This window comes from Lactuca saligna, chromosome 7 (assembly GCF_052625555.1).
Source record: "Lactuca saligna cultivar CGN05327 chromosome 7, ASM5262555v1, whole genome shotgun sequence".
Classification (NCBI taxonomy): Eukaryota; Viridiplantae; Streptophyta; class Magnoliopsida; order Asterales; family Asteraceae; genus Lactuca; species Lactuca saligna.
The window spans coordinates 107,706,798-107,726,749 of record NC_136423.1 but is presented as its reverse complement, the minus strand read 5'-3'; positions in this window follow the sequence as shown (position 1 = coordinate 107,726,749).

Sequence of the window (19,952 nt, the reverse complement as noted above, 5' to 3'; positions counted from 1 at the left end):
CTAGACCAGGGGTAAAATGGTCATTTTACCCAAAGGACAGTTAGCAATGTTTGATTGAGTATGTTGTGGGAATTGCAGCCGGAGGACTTCCGGAGCAGCAGCAGTCAGTTAGTTCCCGATCAGTTCAGCAGCTACTTTGAGGTGAGTTACCTTCCAGTAGTGGTAGGTCTAAGGCCACAATGCCGGCCCACCAGTAGGAGACGTATGATAGATGATTGTCTTTGTGATATCATCTAGGTTTGCTATTACCTGATATGTTATATGCTATCATGATACGTTATATGCGATAGTAGTAGAGTTCGGTTGCTAGGACCGCAGGGTAGTCAGACACCCTAGAAACGTCTGACAGTATGTGATGATATGTTTGTATGTTGGCCTGTTATGTTATGCGATAGAGGTAGCGGGAGGGGACCAGTCCCCGAGGATCGGTTGTTAGGACCGATGGGTAGTCAGCACCCCAGAATGGCTTGACACGGGTAGGACGGCACCCCAGAATGGCCATATGGGTAGGTCGGCACCCCAAAATGGCCGTACCGGGTAGTCAGGCACCCCAGAATAGCCTGGCAGTACGTATGTTATGTGTTTGTATGGTATGTGGTACGTTGGGGGAACTCACTAAGCTTTGTGCTTACGTTTATAGTTTTGTTTTCAGGTACCTCTTCACCGAAGGGGAAGGAGCCGGCGCGGTAGCGGCACGTCATGCACACACTCTGGTTTCTGCATTTACGAGATTCACTGGGATTGTACTCTGATATTTTGATGGGATGTATGGGTTGACTTTTTAAAAAAAACATGGTTGCGATGTGTTATGGTGTGATCAAACAATGTTTTTATTTATTAATGTTTTCAAAAGTAATATTTTAAAATGAAATTTTCGGACGTGAAAAATTGGGTCGTTACATTATATATATGCTCATTATATGATAACTAGGCTCGAACATGTGAACAAGTCTCTGTTTGCCACTTAGCACGGTACCCGATACATCAATCCAATCTACTCACCATAAGTGAGTTCATACCCCTTTAATCAACCTTTGAAATGCTTTTAAATGTTTTAAATACTTTATGGGGGGGGGGGATACAAGTTAAATACTTATAGTTATTGCATCAATCACATGTGATTGCATTAATCACATGTGATTAATAACTAGAAAACCAATGATTTTATCACTGTTCAAACTGTTTATCAAACTGTTTCACTTCAAAATGTTTTACAAACTCTTTTTACTTATCAAATGCTTTTATTAAACTTTGTTTTACTTCTTATAAATTGCATGCCCATATATGTATAGATATATAAGTAATGTTTAAAGGGCTTAGGAAGGCCATCCGCCCTATTTCCTTTTCGCGCACTGAGATGTGGTCTGGTGGGTTTCGGGTGACCATCCGAGGGTCGTTTCCATATTAGTTATATATCATATATACATGTATAGACATAAAAGTACTTCCATATTCATATTTATTAGTACATCAATAGCTAGTTACCATCGGGGTAATACAATACATATACAACTATACTAGAAACAATACATATACAACTATACTAGAAGCGATACATATACAACTATACTAGAAACGATACATATACAGCTAGACTAGAAACAATACATATACAACTATACTAGAAACAATACATATACAACTATGCTAGAAACAATACATATACAACTATACTAGAACGAGAAACATTTCATATACATGAATACGTTAATTATTGTGATTTAAATCGGAGCATGGCTTAAATGTCATGGCTCGAGTTGTAGCCAGAATTCTCTTGGAGGGAGAGCATGAGTTTGCGTATAGATCTATACTGGATTGACTATCCTACACCTTGCTGCTAGCTATAGCCGGACATGCAGGTCTGCGGGTGCCAAACATCATTCCGTTATTATGACCATTCATTATGTCGTTGTTACCAGTCGATAGCATGGTGCAATTTATCACATTATACCTTAATATAAATCCGGTTTAAGGTAGTTAGTACAGCAGTAGTTCTTATAATACAAAACTACAGTACTACAATGATTTACCCATTACATATTTTAGTGATAACCTCACTTAAACGTTAATGTACAGACTATATTTTGTTAAATGATAGTTACACTTGGGAAATTACACACTTTTACATCAAACGAGCATACAAAACAGTTAAGCCTTGGTAGAAGGTTACTTTAATAGAAAATATAGGTTTTTCTGAGAGATTCAAACTTTTACAAACAATTACAAACCTTTACATACATTTTACAAACTTATACTTGATACATGTTCAAACATTTTTGGATGACAAATACCGACACTAAAATACTTATGAACTCACCAGCTTAATGCTGATAAACTCTTTCAAAATAACTTGTATTCTCAGGTCATCAGTAGACAGGTAACGAGGCCAACTTTTGAGAAGATGGAGCGTATTCAAGACTCATCTTATTATTTTGATATACATTATTTTTGGTGTCTATACTGTACAGAACACGCTTGTATTAAAATTATATATTTAATGCAATGGATGATGTTGTTTGCTTATTTACATTTACTGTGTTGTGATACTTTACATGACGTCCTCCGCCCCAGAACGTTTCCGCCGTTCTTGGTTTTGGGGTGTGACATACCTGCAGGTCTACGGGTGACAAATGTCATTTTAGTTTTCGCGATGCCTGAGAAACGTTGTGGCAGGTTCACATAGTCATAGTATGATTATAACGATTCACATAGGGATATAACAATCCATAAAGTTTACGGGATTTTATTTATAAAACCTAAATGAGTTTTATGTCGATTTAAAATCACTTTTTATCTCAATGAGTACAGATAGTACTGTACACTTTTGGTTTTGGTAGTTATGACTACACATCATTTGAAACCACATTTATACCTTTAAGTATAGTCAATACTTGTTCTTTCTCGGTCCTCAGATTTAGGACTACATATACATAAAGTATTAACAAACATGAAAACATACAGAAATTTCATTTAATTCAAATGCGTCCATGTCCGTTTAAACACATAACATTTTCTATTAGTAAGAAAGGTTACTTATACATTTTGGTCTTCGGTCATAAGACTACATTACACAGATTTTAAAGAAAATATCGGATTTTCTGGATACATATTCTAACGCTTTTACAAGGAAAATGGTTTACTTTTCTAACGAAATCTCTTATGAACTCACCAACCTTTGTGTTGACACTTTTCAAAACTACTTGTATTCTCAGGAATTCAATGAAAACAGGAAATCAACAACGTTTTGAGGATGGGACGATAAATCGTCAAACAGTTCATTTTGTATCATAATGTAATTGATGTGAATCATGTAAACATGTGATTTGATGTAATGTTTTCAATTATATTTGTGTTGGTTGTATTTACTTTGAGCACTATTATACTCATTGTTGTGATACTCTACATGAAGTCCTCCACCCCCGGACGTTTCCACCATCCTTGGTTTGGGGGTGTGACAATATCATGCCAACATATAACATATCAGGTGGTAGCAAACCTAGATGACATTACAAAGACAATCATCTAATATACAACTCCTACTGGTGGGTCGGCATTGTGGCCGTAGACCCACCGCTACTGGAAGGTGACTCACCTGAACTGCTGAACTTTGCAGATAACCCTCCGGCTGCTAACCGACAACCGTCTGAAATGCTGCTCCTCTAGCTCCTTGAGAAACCAATACCAATTACAACACTTAGACTAAACTGTCCTCCCGGCATCAACTTAGTCGACTTTGATCAAAGTCCTGTTCAAAGTTCTCACACCCCGCTAAAGCGAAAACGCAAGGTATGACAGCGATAACGGTTTCATTGCAAAAGTAAAGATACATCACCATAGCAGTATTTAAAGTTTACAACCCATAGCTTCAAAAGAAACAAAATACAAGTTTTTCATAATAACATTGTTCAAAATATAACTTCATAATAGCTTCAACACGATGCAACATGCTCTATGATGATGAATCTCTACATCCACTTACTAATTATTTCCTAAAAAAGCATGTAAAACGAGTGTCAACTATGAAAATAGTTGGTGAGTTCACAAGTTTATAAAATCGAGCGTACAATAAGGCTTTTCGTAAATACAAGTACATTGCTTCAATGATAAACAAGTTGATTGCTATTAATGAATACAAGTTTATTGCTATAACGAGAAACGAGTTTGTATGTGTATGAGCAAACAATGACTCTCAACCAAACCTATGACTGAAGCCATATCGAGATCTATGCTTATCGTTCCATAGATGAATATGGTATCATGCACTCCAGCGATTCGAGCGAGTGAGGAGTTGTCAATTCCTAATAGCGCTATCCATAATGACCATTGGCTCAAAGAGTTAATGGTTACAGATAAGGGAAGGGCCTTAGTATGATAAGTTCTCATGTTCCTTGTTGCATAAAATACATAAAGATACATAGCAATACAATAGCAATCAAGTTTGATAACAAACAATTTAAATACATCATGCAAACAATAGTTTTTCTGGACATGCTTTTCCACCCCAAAACATAAAAACCGAAAATAGGGGAGTGCGTGAATACTCACGATGTTTCGTGTAGGCACAAGCGGTACTTCGGGATGCACCAACATCTTACTACCGAGAACCTACGACATCAAACACACACTAGTGAGTTTCCATGTCGAAATCTAATGCTAATATACTAAACTCTAGATATAAGGAAATGTGAATTTATGTTTTAGTATTGGAGTTTATATCAATTGGTTATACTTTTTCTGAAGTATTGAAATTTTACAAGTTCTGCGATTAATTACAACCTTGGAAGGTTAATTTTCCAAATTTTAAGTCTCTATAACAACATAAATTCACGAAAAAAAGCATTCGAGGGGTAAAAATTCTCAAACTTTTTATTTAACTGTTATTAGTCAATACTAAGCTGGGAAAAATATAAAAATGGAATTCCAAGCTGTTTAATTATATTTTATAATTTTTGAGCATTTATTCCAATAAACATTGAAATAAATAGAAAACAGTTTCCAAAATTACCCAAACTTTTTATTCAACTGTTATTATACATAGCTAGACTAGGAAAAATATAAAAGATATTTTTCAGTGGGTATTTCTATTTTTCCTTGTTTTATTCCTTTAAATAGTCATTAATTAAAGAAATAATATTAAACAGTTAAAATAAATCACCATAAATTTTCGTAACATCATTTACAGTATAAATATCCTGGAAAAAAATATCAAAAGTGGTTTTCATAATGTATAAACTGGTTTTGGGTATTTATGTGTATTTAAGTGCATTTTAATGCAATTAACTTTAGAAAATAAGAGAAAAATAGTTTATAGTAGAGAAAAATCCTCAACATTTTTATGTAACCTCCTACTGTATAATATGATATCCTGGTAAACTTTAATGAATTTTGGATAATCAGAACTATTTTTTCCATTTTTAGACCATTATAATTACCAAAAATTGGGAAAAATAGTAAGACATGATGAAAAATCTTGAAATTATTTTTTGGAGTCACCCATCACAGGTAAGGTATGCGAAAATTGTTAGATACAATTTTCGAATCCTCTAAAGTGGTTTTGTAATTTATCATGTCCTAAACAAAAGAAAATTAGAAATCGTATTAAACCGTAACATAAATTGCTGAAATTTGGTGAGGGGTCATTATTCACCATAAGAATCATCCATGAATTTAGTTGGGATTTATTGACCTTTGGAAGTATTTTATATGATTTATGTCATTGGTTTTAGCAATAATTCAAATAAATCAAAGGAATAACAAAAGCTCTTGAAATTTTCCAGATTATCTCATGCGTGCAAGGGCTTTCAAAAGGAAAAATGTTAAAAATGTATTCATACGAGAAATGAGGGTAATGATTCCAAACAATTTAAGAAAAGTTGCATGCAATAATGCATGAAGTGTAGATGTGGCTGAAGTTCATGAATTTGTGTAGCCTATTCAGTGAGGTTTTAAGCCACGAAATTTCAACCATCATTCACTAGATATGTTAAGTTTCTAAGGTATTTTTCCTCATATTTATGGTTGGGTTTAAGGCCATTGATTATGCAAGACAAAAATAGTGATAACAGAAAAAGAGCTGTATGCGCAAGTTTTTGTAAACATTGCCAAAAATCGGATGTTTAATATTTTACAGTGAGACCAGTTGGGTTTGAAAGTTAGCTCGTGTAACTAACCAATACAAAAAGAATATCATGATTTGGTTAAGAAATGACTGAGTTATGGCGGTTCAAAGTCGAACAAAGTAATCTGGCAAATTGCATGTTTGCTTGTGTGCATTATTAGGGTATTTCAACAAGAACATCATGCATGTCTTTGGTAAGGTCCGATTTCTAACACATGCATGGAATGAATGAGCATCCAAGATGTACTAGAAATGGTTTAAATGCTTTTGGTCATGCATGAACACAAAACAAATGGAGAAGAACATGAAATATTAGGTTTTGATGTCACATGATCATATGTGCATCTGTTTCACTCCTTGCATGGGTTTGATCCCGGATTTTCACCATCTCTAACACATGCATTGTATTATGGTGAGAATATACAACCCACAAGGGAACATATAAAGATTTCTAGCCATGGAATAGCATAGAATCCGAAAAGAAGAGAAAACTAAGAAAGAAAAGAAGTAAAATCATGTAACTATGGAAGAAGATGATGTTGTTTACCTTTGTTATGATCTTGAGGGAAGTAAGAACACTTCAAGGGCTTCACAATCTTGAAAGTTTGCAGAGGAATGAGAGGATTTTCGTGAGTTTAGAGAGAGGGAAGAAGAGAGTGAAGTGTGTGAAGAGTGGAGTGTAAGAGAGTGAAGAAAGAAGAGGTGGAGTGAGGGTTTTGACTTAATGATTGTGTTTTGGGAAGAGAGAGTGTATGGGGAGGGGAGATGGGCGGTTCTTACATGCATTTAGGCCTCCTCTCTCCAAAATTTTAAACTTTATAAACTTCACCTCCATCATTTATATAAAAGCATTCATTTTTTATTTATAAAAATGCTTATTAAGCAATTTGATTTATTTAAACATCTTGTTTTCAAAAAATAAATTATGATTAATACTTGGTAATTTAATTTCTATTTCATTGACTATAATTCATAATTTGATTAATAACAATTTGATATTAGAAAGTTTATAGCCAAATTTTATAAGGTTTTTATGCTTTATAATTTATAACTTTGGATTTTTGGCTCTTTAGGGTTTTTGGAATATTGTTTGATATTCAACAACATGTTGAAGTATAATTAGAATGTTTTAATTTATTTTTAGGGTTTTATACCCTATTTCAATTATAACAAAGCTTGAAGCTTTATTCTAATTATAGTATTGACATTTCCTATTGTAGCTAAGCAACTTACTAGAATTGTAAGTATCAAGTATATTAGTCCTAGACCTTAGTTGGATCCTAGTTTATGCAAGATTTTTGACCTAATTTATACTACTAGGTCATGGCATGTTGTGCATGAATGGTTTTTATAAAGATGCATGTGTCCGAGAATGACCTGAATTGGCAGTTGTCACAGTATCCCCCACTTAAAAAGAATTTCGTCCCGAAATTCATTCTATGTCATCGTTTGTCGTCTCAAGAGAAAAGTTGTGGATACGTTTCCTTCATGAAGTCCTCGCACTCCTAGGTGTACTCCGGCCCGCGTTTTGAGTTCCATCGAACTTTCACAATCGGGATCTCACTCCGCTTATGTTGTTTTACCTCCCTATCAAGGATTTCTATCGGTTCCTGAACGAAGTTCAGCTTATCATTGATCTTAATTTCCTTCAGGGGTACTATCAATGCTTCATCAGCTTGACATTTCTTAAGGTTGGAGATGTGGAATGTGTCGTGAATGGTGCTTAACTCTTGGAGCAATTGAAGTTTGTACGCTACCGGACCAATCCTTTCAAGGATTTCAAAGGGTCCAATATATCTCGGGCTTAGTTTTCCTTTCTTACCAAATCGTACAGGCCCTTTCCAAGGAGACACTTTTAAAAGTACCTTGTCTCCTACTTGGAATTCTAATGGTTTACGACGATTATCCACATAACTTTTCTGATGATCTCTAGCAGCTTTAAGCCTATCCTTGATGATAGCAATCTTGTCAGATGTTTCCTGGATAAGTTCGAGTCTAGTCAACTATCTGTCTCTGATTTTTGTCCAACATAAGGGCGAACGACACTTACGTCCATACAATGCTTCATATGGAGCACATTGGATACTCGTGTGGTAGCTATTATTGTAGGAAAACTCAATTAGAGGCAAATGAGTATCCCAATTTCCTTTGAACTCAATGACACACGCTCATAGCATGTCTTCCAATGTTTGTATTGTTCTCTCCGTCTGCCTATCTGTCTGAGGGTGGTAAGCTGTGCTCAAATCTATCTTGGTTCCTAGTGCCCTCTGTAACATCCACCAAAATCGAGATGTAAAACGACTATCTCTATCAGAAATGATAGATAGGGGTACACCATGCAGAGAAACAATTTTGTCGACGTAGATTTGGGCCAATTTTTCCATCTTGAAATCTTCTCGAATGGGGAGAAAGTGAGCAGATTTCGTCAGTCGATCCACTATGATCCAAATTGAGTCATGACCTTTAGCATTTCTAGGAAGTTTGGTAACGAAATCCATAGATATTTGCTCCCATTTGCATTGGGGAATTTCAGGTTGTTGCAACAGCCCGGATGGTTTTTGATGTTCAGCTTTGACTATTGAGCATGTCAAACACTTCCCAACATACAAGGCAATATCCTTTTTCATTCCAGGCCACCAATAGTACTCTTTAAGATCCTTGTACATCTTATCCGCTCCAGGGTGGATTGAGTATTTAGATCGATGAGACTCCTCTAGTACCATGTCTCTCAGGTTGTTAACCCTTGGAATCCAGACCCTGTCCTTAAAATAACGAACTCCATCAGGTTTGGTTTCAAATCTTTCTTCCAAACCATGTAAAGTCTCGCCTGGAAGATTTTCCTTGCATAACGCTTTCTCCTGGGCATCAATGATTTGAGATTTCAAGCTTGTCTGAATTACAATTCCTAAAGCTCTCACACGGAAAGGTTTCACTCTTTCTTTCCTACTAAGAGCGTCGACTACTACGTTAGCCTTTCCTGGGTGATATCGTATCTCACAATCATAATCACTAAACAACTCTACTCATCTTCTCTACCGCATGTTTAACATTTTTTGATCTAGGATATGTTAAAGGCTTTTGTGATCGGTATAAATGGTGCACTTTGTTCCGTACAAATAATGCCTCCATATCTTAAGGGCGAAAACTATTGCTCCAAGTTCTAGATCATGGGTGGTATAATTCTTCTCATGTGGTTTGAGTTGTCTGGAAGCATACGCAATGACTTTATCTTTTTGCATTAACACACATCCTAATTCTTGATGAGATGCATCAGAATACACCACAAAGTTCTCTGATCCTTCTGGTAAAGACAGAATTGGTGCATTGCACAACTTGTTTTTCAGGATTTGAAACGGCTCTTCGTGTTTCTCTTCCCAGAGAAATTTTCTGTCCTTTTGGGTCAAAGATGTTAATGGCTGGGCAATCCTAGAGAAATTCTCAGTGAAGCGCCTATAGTACCCAGCTAATCCTAGGAACTGTCGTATTTCTGTCGGGGTTTTCATTTCTTGATTGCCTCAATCTTAGCTGGATCTACATGAATTCCTCTTTCGCCGATCACATGACCAAGAAAATGTACTTCCTGAATCCAAAATTCACACTTAGTGAACTTGGCATACAATTTCTGCTCCTTCAATAGCTCCAACACTAGCCTTAGATGTCTATTGTGATCTTCTTTGGTTTGCGAGTAAACAAGTATGTCATCGATAAATACAATTACAAACTTGTCTAGGTATGGTCTACAGACCCTATTCATCAAATCCATGAAAACAGCGGGTGCGTTCGTTAGTCCAAAAGGCATGACTAAGAACTCATAATGTCCATAACGGGTTCTAAATGCTGTTTTGTGAATGCCCTCTTCGTGAATTCTTAGCTGATGATACCCTGACTGAAGGTCAATTTTTGAGAAGTAGGAAGCGCCCTGCAACTGATCGAACAAGTCATCTATTCTAGGGAGGGGATATCGATTCTTGATTGTCAACTTGGTTAGTTCTCTGTAATCAATGCACATTCGGAACGAACCGTCTTTCTTTTTGACGAATAACACTGGGGCTCCGCAGGGTGAAGAACTTGGTCGAATAAACCCTTTGTCTAGAAATTCTTGAAGTTGTCCGGATAGTTCTTGCATCTCAGAAGGTGCAAGGCGATATGGTGCTTTTGCTACCGGTGCCGCTCCGGGAATTAGCTTCTGGTTCTCTTTCTAGCACGTGGGCCATGAATGCAATACAATTCTTCTTCAGGTACTTGTGAATCTTCATGCTTGATACTATGTTTAAACTTCTTCCTGGCTTCTCACTGTGTATGATAAGGGTTTCTCCATTAGGGAGAGGCACTCTAATGACTTTCTCGTAACAACCAATGTCCGCTCTATTTTTGGATAACCAATCCATTCCTACTATCACATCAAAACTACCTAACTCTATGGGAATTAGGTCAATGCTAAAGAGTTTCTCAGCTAAATTCAGAGTACAACCAGGAATTATATCACTAGCCCTAATTTCATACCCATCAGCAAGTTTAATAGCATAATCATTCCTCATCTTTAGCGATTTCAAGCCAATTAACGGTCTAAATGCTAAAGAAACAAAACTCCTATCTGCTCCCGCATCGAATATTAATGATGCAAAATGGTTGTTCAGGAGAAACGTACTTGTTATCACTTCAGGGTTTTGACGAGCTTCTTCTGCACCAATCACAAAGGCTACACCTCTTGGCCGTCCAACTTGATTTCCTTGGAACTTTTGCCTGGCTTGGCCTTGTCCATTGTTACCAGGTCCATTGTTCAGTTTGGGACATGCTCTATGGAGATGATCAGTACTCCCGCACTCGTAACATGCCCTTTTTCCCTCCTTATTCACCTTACAATACTTTGAGTAATGGCCTGTTTGCTTACACTTTTGGCACACTGGGCAAGCTCCCTTGTGATGGAAGTTACACTTATTGCATTTCGGAAGCGGCCCTGAGTACTGCTTTCGCTAATACACTTCCCGTTCTTGAGTTTTCACTGGTTGTTGCTCCTTGGCTCTTACCATGAAGTTTCTTGAGACTTTTTTCTTCCTCCCTGACTTGCCTCCCTGCTTCTTCTCTCCCTGATCGGTTGGCTTCCTCTTGCTACTAGAGCTTTCCTTTGTCGATGCTCCCATCCTTATCACATCATTGGTTAGTCGATTTGCTAGACTTACTGCACTCTGAATGGTAGTTGGGTTTGCTGAGGTAACCATTCCCCGAATCTCTGGTGCCAGACCCCAGATGTAACGATCTATCCGTTTCTCCTCAGGAGTAACCATGTGAGGTACCGGTTTTGCTAGTTCATGAAATCGGACTGTGTACTTCTCTATTTGTGTTCCAACCATAGAATGGTTCCAGAATTCAGACTCAAGCTTCTGAAGTTCATCCTTGGGATAATACTCCTCTATCAGCATCTTCCATCGAATGCTGAAACAGGATTTCCATCCCTGTCATCACTTCGTTCAATACCTCCTGTTGCTCGGCTATCACTGCGAGACTGTGGCGTAGATCCGCTGCCATCGAATGTATCCTCCGGAACTCCTCCAGGGTCATACCTGGCTGCCTGACAGGTATCCCTATAACTTGCTGTGGTGAGGGTGCTCTCGGTCCTGCATCGCTGGGTCCTACCCCGCTAGGTCCTGCCGTGCCATGTCCTGCTGTGCTGGTGGGTATCCTTCCTGGAATAGGAACACTCTTCCTCGCCGTCCTCCGAATGCGAAGTCCATAAAGTGGTGGCTGTGTCAACACCAATGTAGGTGATGCCTCGCGTCATTGACTCGGGGCGTTGTCATTGCTGATCTCCACCGAGTTCGCAGTATCTTCCGTATCCTCTGATGGGTCTTCTTCTACCGAGGCGGGGGGATTACGTCGAGGGATAATAGTGACATAGCCGGACTCATCGGCTGAGGCGGTAGCACGGGAAGATGACGATCTTGACATAGTGGACTAAGACATAGTTTCAATGAGATATGAAATAAATGACAATGCATGCCTATAATATGCAATGCTTACACACACCAAAATTAACCTTTTGAATTTTTTAAATCAAGTTTTCTCAAATATTTTTTGTTGAACATATTCCCATTATAATTAGCTCAGACTTTGTATAAATCTTTCCTTAATTAAACATAGGTGATCAGGCTATGTTTAATCGAGGTCCAATAATACAACTCCCGACCTAATTATACTAGTAATATGTTTGATGTAAAAAGACTTTCTTTGTAAGTTTTAGTTATAGGTTGTGTTTTCTTAAAGAAAAACCGATGTTCTCTATAACTTTAGCTCTGATACCACTTCTGTCACACCCCGCTAAAGCGGAAACGCAAGGTATGACAGTGATAACGGTTTCATTGCAAAAGATAAAGATACATCACCATAGCAGTATTTAAAGTTTACAACCCATAGCTTCAAAAGAAACAAAATACAAGTTTTTCAAAATAACATTGTTCAAAATATAACTTCATAATAGCTTCAACACGATGCAGCATGCTCTATGATGATGAACCTCTACATCCACTTACTAATTATTTCCTGAAAAAGCATGTAAAACGAGCATCAACTATGAAAATAGTTTGTGAGCTCAAAAGTTTATAAAATCGAGCGTACAATAAGGCTTTTCGTAAATACAAGTACATTGCTTCAATGATAAACAAGTTGATTGCTATTAATGAATACAAGTTTACTGCTATAACGAGAAACGAGTTTGTATGTGTATGAGAAAACAATGAGTCTCAAACAAACCTATGACTGAAGCCCTATCGAGATCTATGTTTATCATTCCATAGATGAATATGGTATCATGCACTCTAGCGATTCGGGCGAGTGAGGAGTTGTCAATTCCTAATAGTGCTATCTATAATGACCATTGGCTCAAAGAGTTAATGGTTAGAGATAAGGGAAGGGCCTTAGTACGATAAGTTCTCATGTTCCGTGTTGCATGAACATACATAAAGATACATAGCAATACAATAGTAATCAAGTTTGATAATAAACAATTTAAAAAGATCATGCAAACAATAGTTTTTCTGGACATGCTTTTCCACCCCAAAACATAAAAACCGAAAATAGGGGAGTGTGTTTCCATGTCGAACTCTAATGCTAATATAGGGGAGTTCGTGTAGGCACAAGCGGTACCTCGGGATGCACCAACGTCTTACTACCGGGATCCTACGACATCAAACATACACACTAGTGAGTTTCCATGTCGAAATCTAATGCTAATATACTAAACTCTACATATAGGGAAATGCCAATTTATGTTTTAGTATTGGATTTTATATCAATTGGTTACACTTTTTCTGAAGTATTGAAATTTTACAAGTCGTGCGATTAATTACAACCTTGGAAGGTTAATTTTCCAAATTTTAAGTCTCTATAACAACATAAATTCACGAAAATAGCATTCGAGGGATAAAAATTCTCAAATTTTTTATTTAACTGTTATTAGTCAGTACTAAGCTGGAAAAAATATAAAAATGGAATTCCAAGCTGTTTAATTATATTTTATAATTTTTGAGCATTTATTCCAATAAAAATTGAAATAAATAGAAAACAGTTTCTAAAATTACCCAAACTTTTTATTTAACTGTTATTATACATAACTTGACTAGGAAAAATACAAAAGATATTTTTCAGTGGGTATATCTATTTTTCCTTGGTTTATTCCTTTAAATAGTCATTTATTAAAGAAATAATATTAAACAGTTAAAATAAATCACCTTAAATTTTTGTAACATCATTTACAGTATAAATATCCTGGGAAAAATATCAAAAGTGGTTTTCATAATGTATAAACTGGTTTTGGGTATTTATGTGTATTTAAGTGCATTTTAATGCAATTAACTTTAGAAAATAAGAGAAAAACAGTTTACAGTAGAGAAAATACATCAAAATTTTTATGTAACCTCTTACTGTATAATATGATATCCTGGTAAATTTTCATGAACTTTGGATAATCAGAACTATTTTTCCCATTTTTAGACCATTATAATTACCAAAAATTTGGAAAAATAGTAAGACATGATGAAAAATCTTGAAATTAGTTTATGGAGTCACCCATCACAGGTAAGGTATGCAAAAATTGTTAGATACAATTTTCACATCCTCTAAAGTGGTTTTGTAATTTATCATGTCCTAAACAAAAGAAAATTAGAAATCGTATTAAACAGTAACAAAAATTGTTGAAATTTGGTGATGGGTCATTATTCACCATAAGGATCATTCATGAATTTAGTTGGGATTTATTGACCTCTGGAAGTATTTTATATGATTTATACCCTTGGTTTTAGCAATAATTCTAATAAATCAAAGGAATAACAAAAGCTCTTGAAAATTTCCAGATTATCTCATGCATACAAGGGCTTTCAAAAGGAAAAATGTTAAAAATGTATTCAGAAGAGAAATGAGGGTAATGATTCCAAACAATTTAAGAAAAGTTGCATGCAATAATGCATGAAGTGTAGATGTGGCTGAAGTTCATGAATTTGTGTAGTCCATTCAGTGAGGTTTTAAGCCACGAAATTTCAACCATCATTCACTAGATATGTTAAGTTTCTAAGGTGTTTTTCCTCAGATTTATGGTTGGGTTTAAGGCCATTGATTATGCAAGACAAAAATAGTGATCACAGAAAAAGAGCTGTATGCGCAACCATTTTGTAAAAATTGCCAAAAATCGGATGTTTAATATTTTACGGTGAGACCAGTTGTGTTTGAAAGTTAGCTCGTTTAACTAACCAATACAAAAAGAATATCATGATTTGGTTAAGAAATGACTGAGTTATAGCCGTTCAAAGTCGAACAAAGTAATCTTGCAGATTGCATGTTTGCTTGTGTGCATTATTAGGGTATTTCAGCAAGAACATCATGCATGTCTTTGGTAAGGTCCGATTTCTAACATATGCATGGAATGAATGAGCATCCAAGATGTACTAGAAATGGTTTAAATGCTTTTGGTAATGCATGATGTAACAACCCGAAATTCATATCCTTAATTGTAACCCTTTTCGCGACTCGTTCCGATCATCCAATCGCCGTTTCCGATTTCATTACCGTTTCCGACCTTTTATTAAGTCGTTAATGTGAATTTTATTTTATGACTTAATAAGTGTCTTAATACACTTAGAACTCATTCTAACGTCTCATATTAATGATCAGAACATTTTTAGAACCAACCATATTGGGTTACGGCAAATTGGCCGGGTGCGACCAAAAGCCCCGTCTAACGCCGGTATCGGGTAGAATTCTACCATGTCCCGAACTTGGACACTATTTAAAGTGACTCAAGTCTCCATTTTGAAGCTTTTGCTCCATTTTACAACTATCACTCCAACCTCTCTCCCCAAACTAGATTTTAGGGTCAAAATCTCAAGTTTAAGGCTTCAAATCACCAAGGTACCTTCCCTAATGTGTTATGCAACATCTTTAGCCCTCAAATTCGAGTTCAAACCATGGGACAGGACCATTAACATGAGTTTACGGCCCTAGAACAGTCCTAGGCCGTAAAATCACATAAAGAGTGTTTTTGGAGCAACAAAACCCTTCCAAATCTCAATTGGACCTTGTATATGGCTAGAGGACTTTATGAAATGGAATTAGAATGCCTCAAACCAAGATTTGAAGCTTTGTATATGAGTTTACGGCCTTGGAAGGTGCCATGGCCGTAAACACATATTATGAGGGTTTTTAAGCCATTTAACCCTTCCAAAACACAAACAAGACTTAGATATGATTTTTAGAATATTAGAATTGGACTTAGAACACTTCAAACACAAATTTCGAGAGGTTTATATGAGTTTACGGCCAAGGCATGTGCTTGGGCCGTAAACTCCTCAAAAAGGGGTATAAAATCAATTCTAAGGTGTTAGAAAGCCATCCAACACCACCAAAAGCCTTGGAATAAATCATAGAACCAACCAAAAATAGTTTAAGGACTTTAAACACATCAAAATCCCACATTTGAGAGTTTACGGCCATAGAACATGCCCCATGGCCGTAAAATCCTAAATGGATGTCAAATGGTACCCAAAATTGATTTCTAGACTTGTTGGAATTTTTAGAATCACATGTGATTAATTTTGGGACCTTAACAACACTTATTCTATGAGATATCTGAGTTTACGGCCATGGAACCCATGCCTAGGCCGTAAACTCCCTTAAGTGTTGTATTTGATGATTTTAATTCAATCCAAGCCTTAGTTAAAATTATTCCAAGCATTTCCAAGTGTCCATACCCATATGTGAGCTATTAAACACCATAAACCACCCCTCTATGAGTTTACGGCCGTAAACTCATGGGGAATGAGTTTTTAGGCTGTAAACTCAATTAGTAAGTTTACTCTTAGGGAGTAAACTCAAATCCCAAGTCCCACGCTTCAATTCCCGTCCGTAGATGTCACCCGGGTCACTCCAAACACCCGTTTTGAGGTATTTTCGTTCGTAGGAGTGTAATTTCATATCTAATTAGAGTTTGTAAATCTAATTAGATATAATTGTATGCCATTTCATTTTACATAGGAACCTCGCGTGTTACCAGGCCTCGATTCGACATTTAACATCCGAAAATCGACACATATCCGCGTCCGGTGAGTTCATACCCCTACCCTTTTTCAATGGTTTTTCAATGTTTTCAGGGGGGGAATACAAGCAAAAGTACAAGTATATTTTGTACTTAATCACATGATTTCAATTAAATGGCTTCATAATTGTACACTTTAAGAATTGAAAACCTTTTAAACAAACTGTTTTAACTTGCAGAGTTGTTTGTTTTTAACCCGATTTTCAATTCTTATTATACATTGTTATATTGTGTACTTTGTAATTGATTGTTCACATTTAAACTGATAGAATACATAAACCACTGTAATGTCTGTAATAAAACACTAAGGTTCGAGTGTAAAAGACAGACTCCATTAGAAAACATAAAACATCTATATGTCCTTAACAATACACCTAGGAACGAGTGTAAAGGACTATAATCATTAAACGACACCGAGGTTTGAGTGTAATGTCCTTAATAATACACCTAGGGTCGAGTGTAAAAGGACAGCTATCATTAAATGACACCTAGGCTCGAGTGTAATGTCCTTAATAAAACACCTAGGCTCGAGTGTAAAGGACAGGTACGTAGAATATAGTAAGTTGTAAATACTACTTTCCTAGTCGAAAAGTAAAGAGTAATCTTAATGATTGGAGACACGTCCTTGTAACACTTCCATGGCACGAGATAGTGGAGGACTAACCCTGTAACCAGAATCTCCGTTCGTAGGAGAGCGTGGCTTGAGTGTATAGATCTATACGGGACTGACAATCCCACACCTGGCTGCTAGCTACAGCCGAACCAAATGGTTCAAGGGTGACAAAAGTCATAAATAGGATACTGACCATGGTCCGAGTCATAACCAGTCTAGGTATGGTTAAGGACTCGCAATCTAGATTATTACCATTTTAGACTCATTTACTAGCTTTATGTACATAGTAAAGCTAATGTGCATCTAGGGATGACAGATACACACACACAGTCAGGGAAACATGGGGTTTTCCTGGGAAGAACACTGAACATAACCAGAACCAGTAAAGATACACACACACAGTCAGGGAAACATGGGATTTTCCTGGGGAGAACATTGAACATAATCAGAACCAGTAAAGACACACACACACACAGTCAGGGAAACATGGGGTTTTCCTGGGAAGAACACTGAACAAAACCAGAACCAGTAAAGATGCACACACACAGTCAGGGAAACATGGGGTTTTCCTGGGAAGGACATCGAACATAATCAGAATTAGTAACAGTTCACACACATACAGTCAGGAGAACTTGGGATCCTTCCTGAGTAATAGTAGTACGAAATTAGAGAAGTGTAATAAGTTAAATAATTGAATTACATTTCACAAGAACAATCATGTTTTAATTAAACATCGTTTACTTTACTTTCGGATTTGGAAACTAACTTTATATAAGAAAATATGGGATTTTCTTGGATAACCATTTTTCAGGAAGCCAAAGGAACTCATACATTTTCAGAAAAACTAACCGCTTATGAACTCACCAGCTTTATGCTGATTTTCAAACCGCTTGTATTCTCTGGTCCGAGTTAGACAGGTACCCGAAGATCCCTTTTGTGTGAAGATGGAGTTCTCAGAAGACTCATTTTGTATTTTTCATATATACTATGTATCACTTGTATAACTTATGCTTTTGAAACAAATGTAAATCTTTCATATATGTAATGTAATGGTTGATTTACTTTACTTACTATGTACATTGGATTTGATACTCGACGTGGAGTCAACCTCGGAAATGTTTCCGCCTTCGGTTTTCGGGGTGTGACAGATTGGTATCAGAGCCCTTGTTTATAGTGAATGAAGTATACCAAACCTTACATTGTATAAAACTATAAACATTAAAGGGCCTAAGTGCTCTGAATTAAAAGTATCTTCAAAACTATAAGTATTTTCAAAAGTATACAAGTATACCAACCCGTCGAAATCCGTAACTACAAGTAGAACAAAACATAAGTAAATGGATGTTGTACACTGCGGTTAAACCTGGGCAGTTATGTAGTCGTGTCTAGGATCAATATAGCCTGGTCAACTATATTCATACGAGACACAGCCAACATGTGCTTGGGAGTGACTGTAGTACGCAGTATGCCTAAAACTTACCTAATATCTCAAACAACGAATCGTCGCTGCAGTGAACCATGAAATACTATGGGAGTATTTCTCGAGCCAATCCTTCGTAGAAAATCCTCGTATATGCGATGTTACTTGAACATTCCTCTAGCGATAAAATGTTCTGTCTTGATAACTCTTTCCTGCTTTATCGCTTAGTATGATGCTATATCTGTCTTGATGAGATATCCCCTGTTCCATATCTCTTGATTCAGTTCAGAGGACTTATGATCCTCTGTTTCCTGATCTTTTTAGATCAAGATGCCTCCCCGAAAGAGACCCAGCTCGAAGAACAACGACAATCCTCCTCCGCCATCACCTCCTCCTCAGTTTGACCTAGCATCACTCCAGACAGTCATGACAGCTGCAATGGTGGTAGCCATGTCACAAATGAACCCTAGCGGTTCAGGAGGTGGTCCTCAATCCCAAAACCCAGAAGATAGCCAGGGATGCCGGAAAGAGGGTTCCTATAAGGATTTCATGAACGCCAAACCCACGTCTTTTGATGGCACTGGAGGTGTCATTTCCCTTACCCGATGGTTTGAGAAGATCGAATCTATCTTTGAAATCTGTGCTTGTTCAGATTAAGACAAGGTGAAGTTTGCCGCCTGCACCTTTCTTGACAAAGCCTTGACTTGGTGGAACGGCCGAGTCAAATCCCTAACCTTACCTGTAGCCAACACCATGGGTTGGGAAGCCATGAAGAAACTTCTGCTGGCTGAGTACTGCCATCGGGGAGAAATGCAGAAGTTAGAACATGAACTATGGAACCTGAAGATGAAAGGTTCCGACATTGATGCTTATACTTCCAGGTTCGACGACTTGGCACTACTTTGTCCGGGAATGGTTACCCAGGAAAGTAAGAAGATAGAGAGATTTATCTGGGGACTGACTCAGCTAACGAAAGGAAATGTCATAGCTGCGAGGCCGGATACGTACGACAGCGCCAAATGTTTAACACAAATCCTAATCGATCACAGTGATGACCTTTAAGAGGCAGCTACCACTACTGAACCGACGGTGAGGAGTGGCAAGAAAAGAAAACTTGGGAAGAAAGAGAAAAGCCAAACATCACACGAGTCTTCAAAGAGACAGCAAACGATGGCAGTTCATGCTGCCACTTCCCCTGTGACTGTTTCTGTTGTCGGATCCT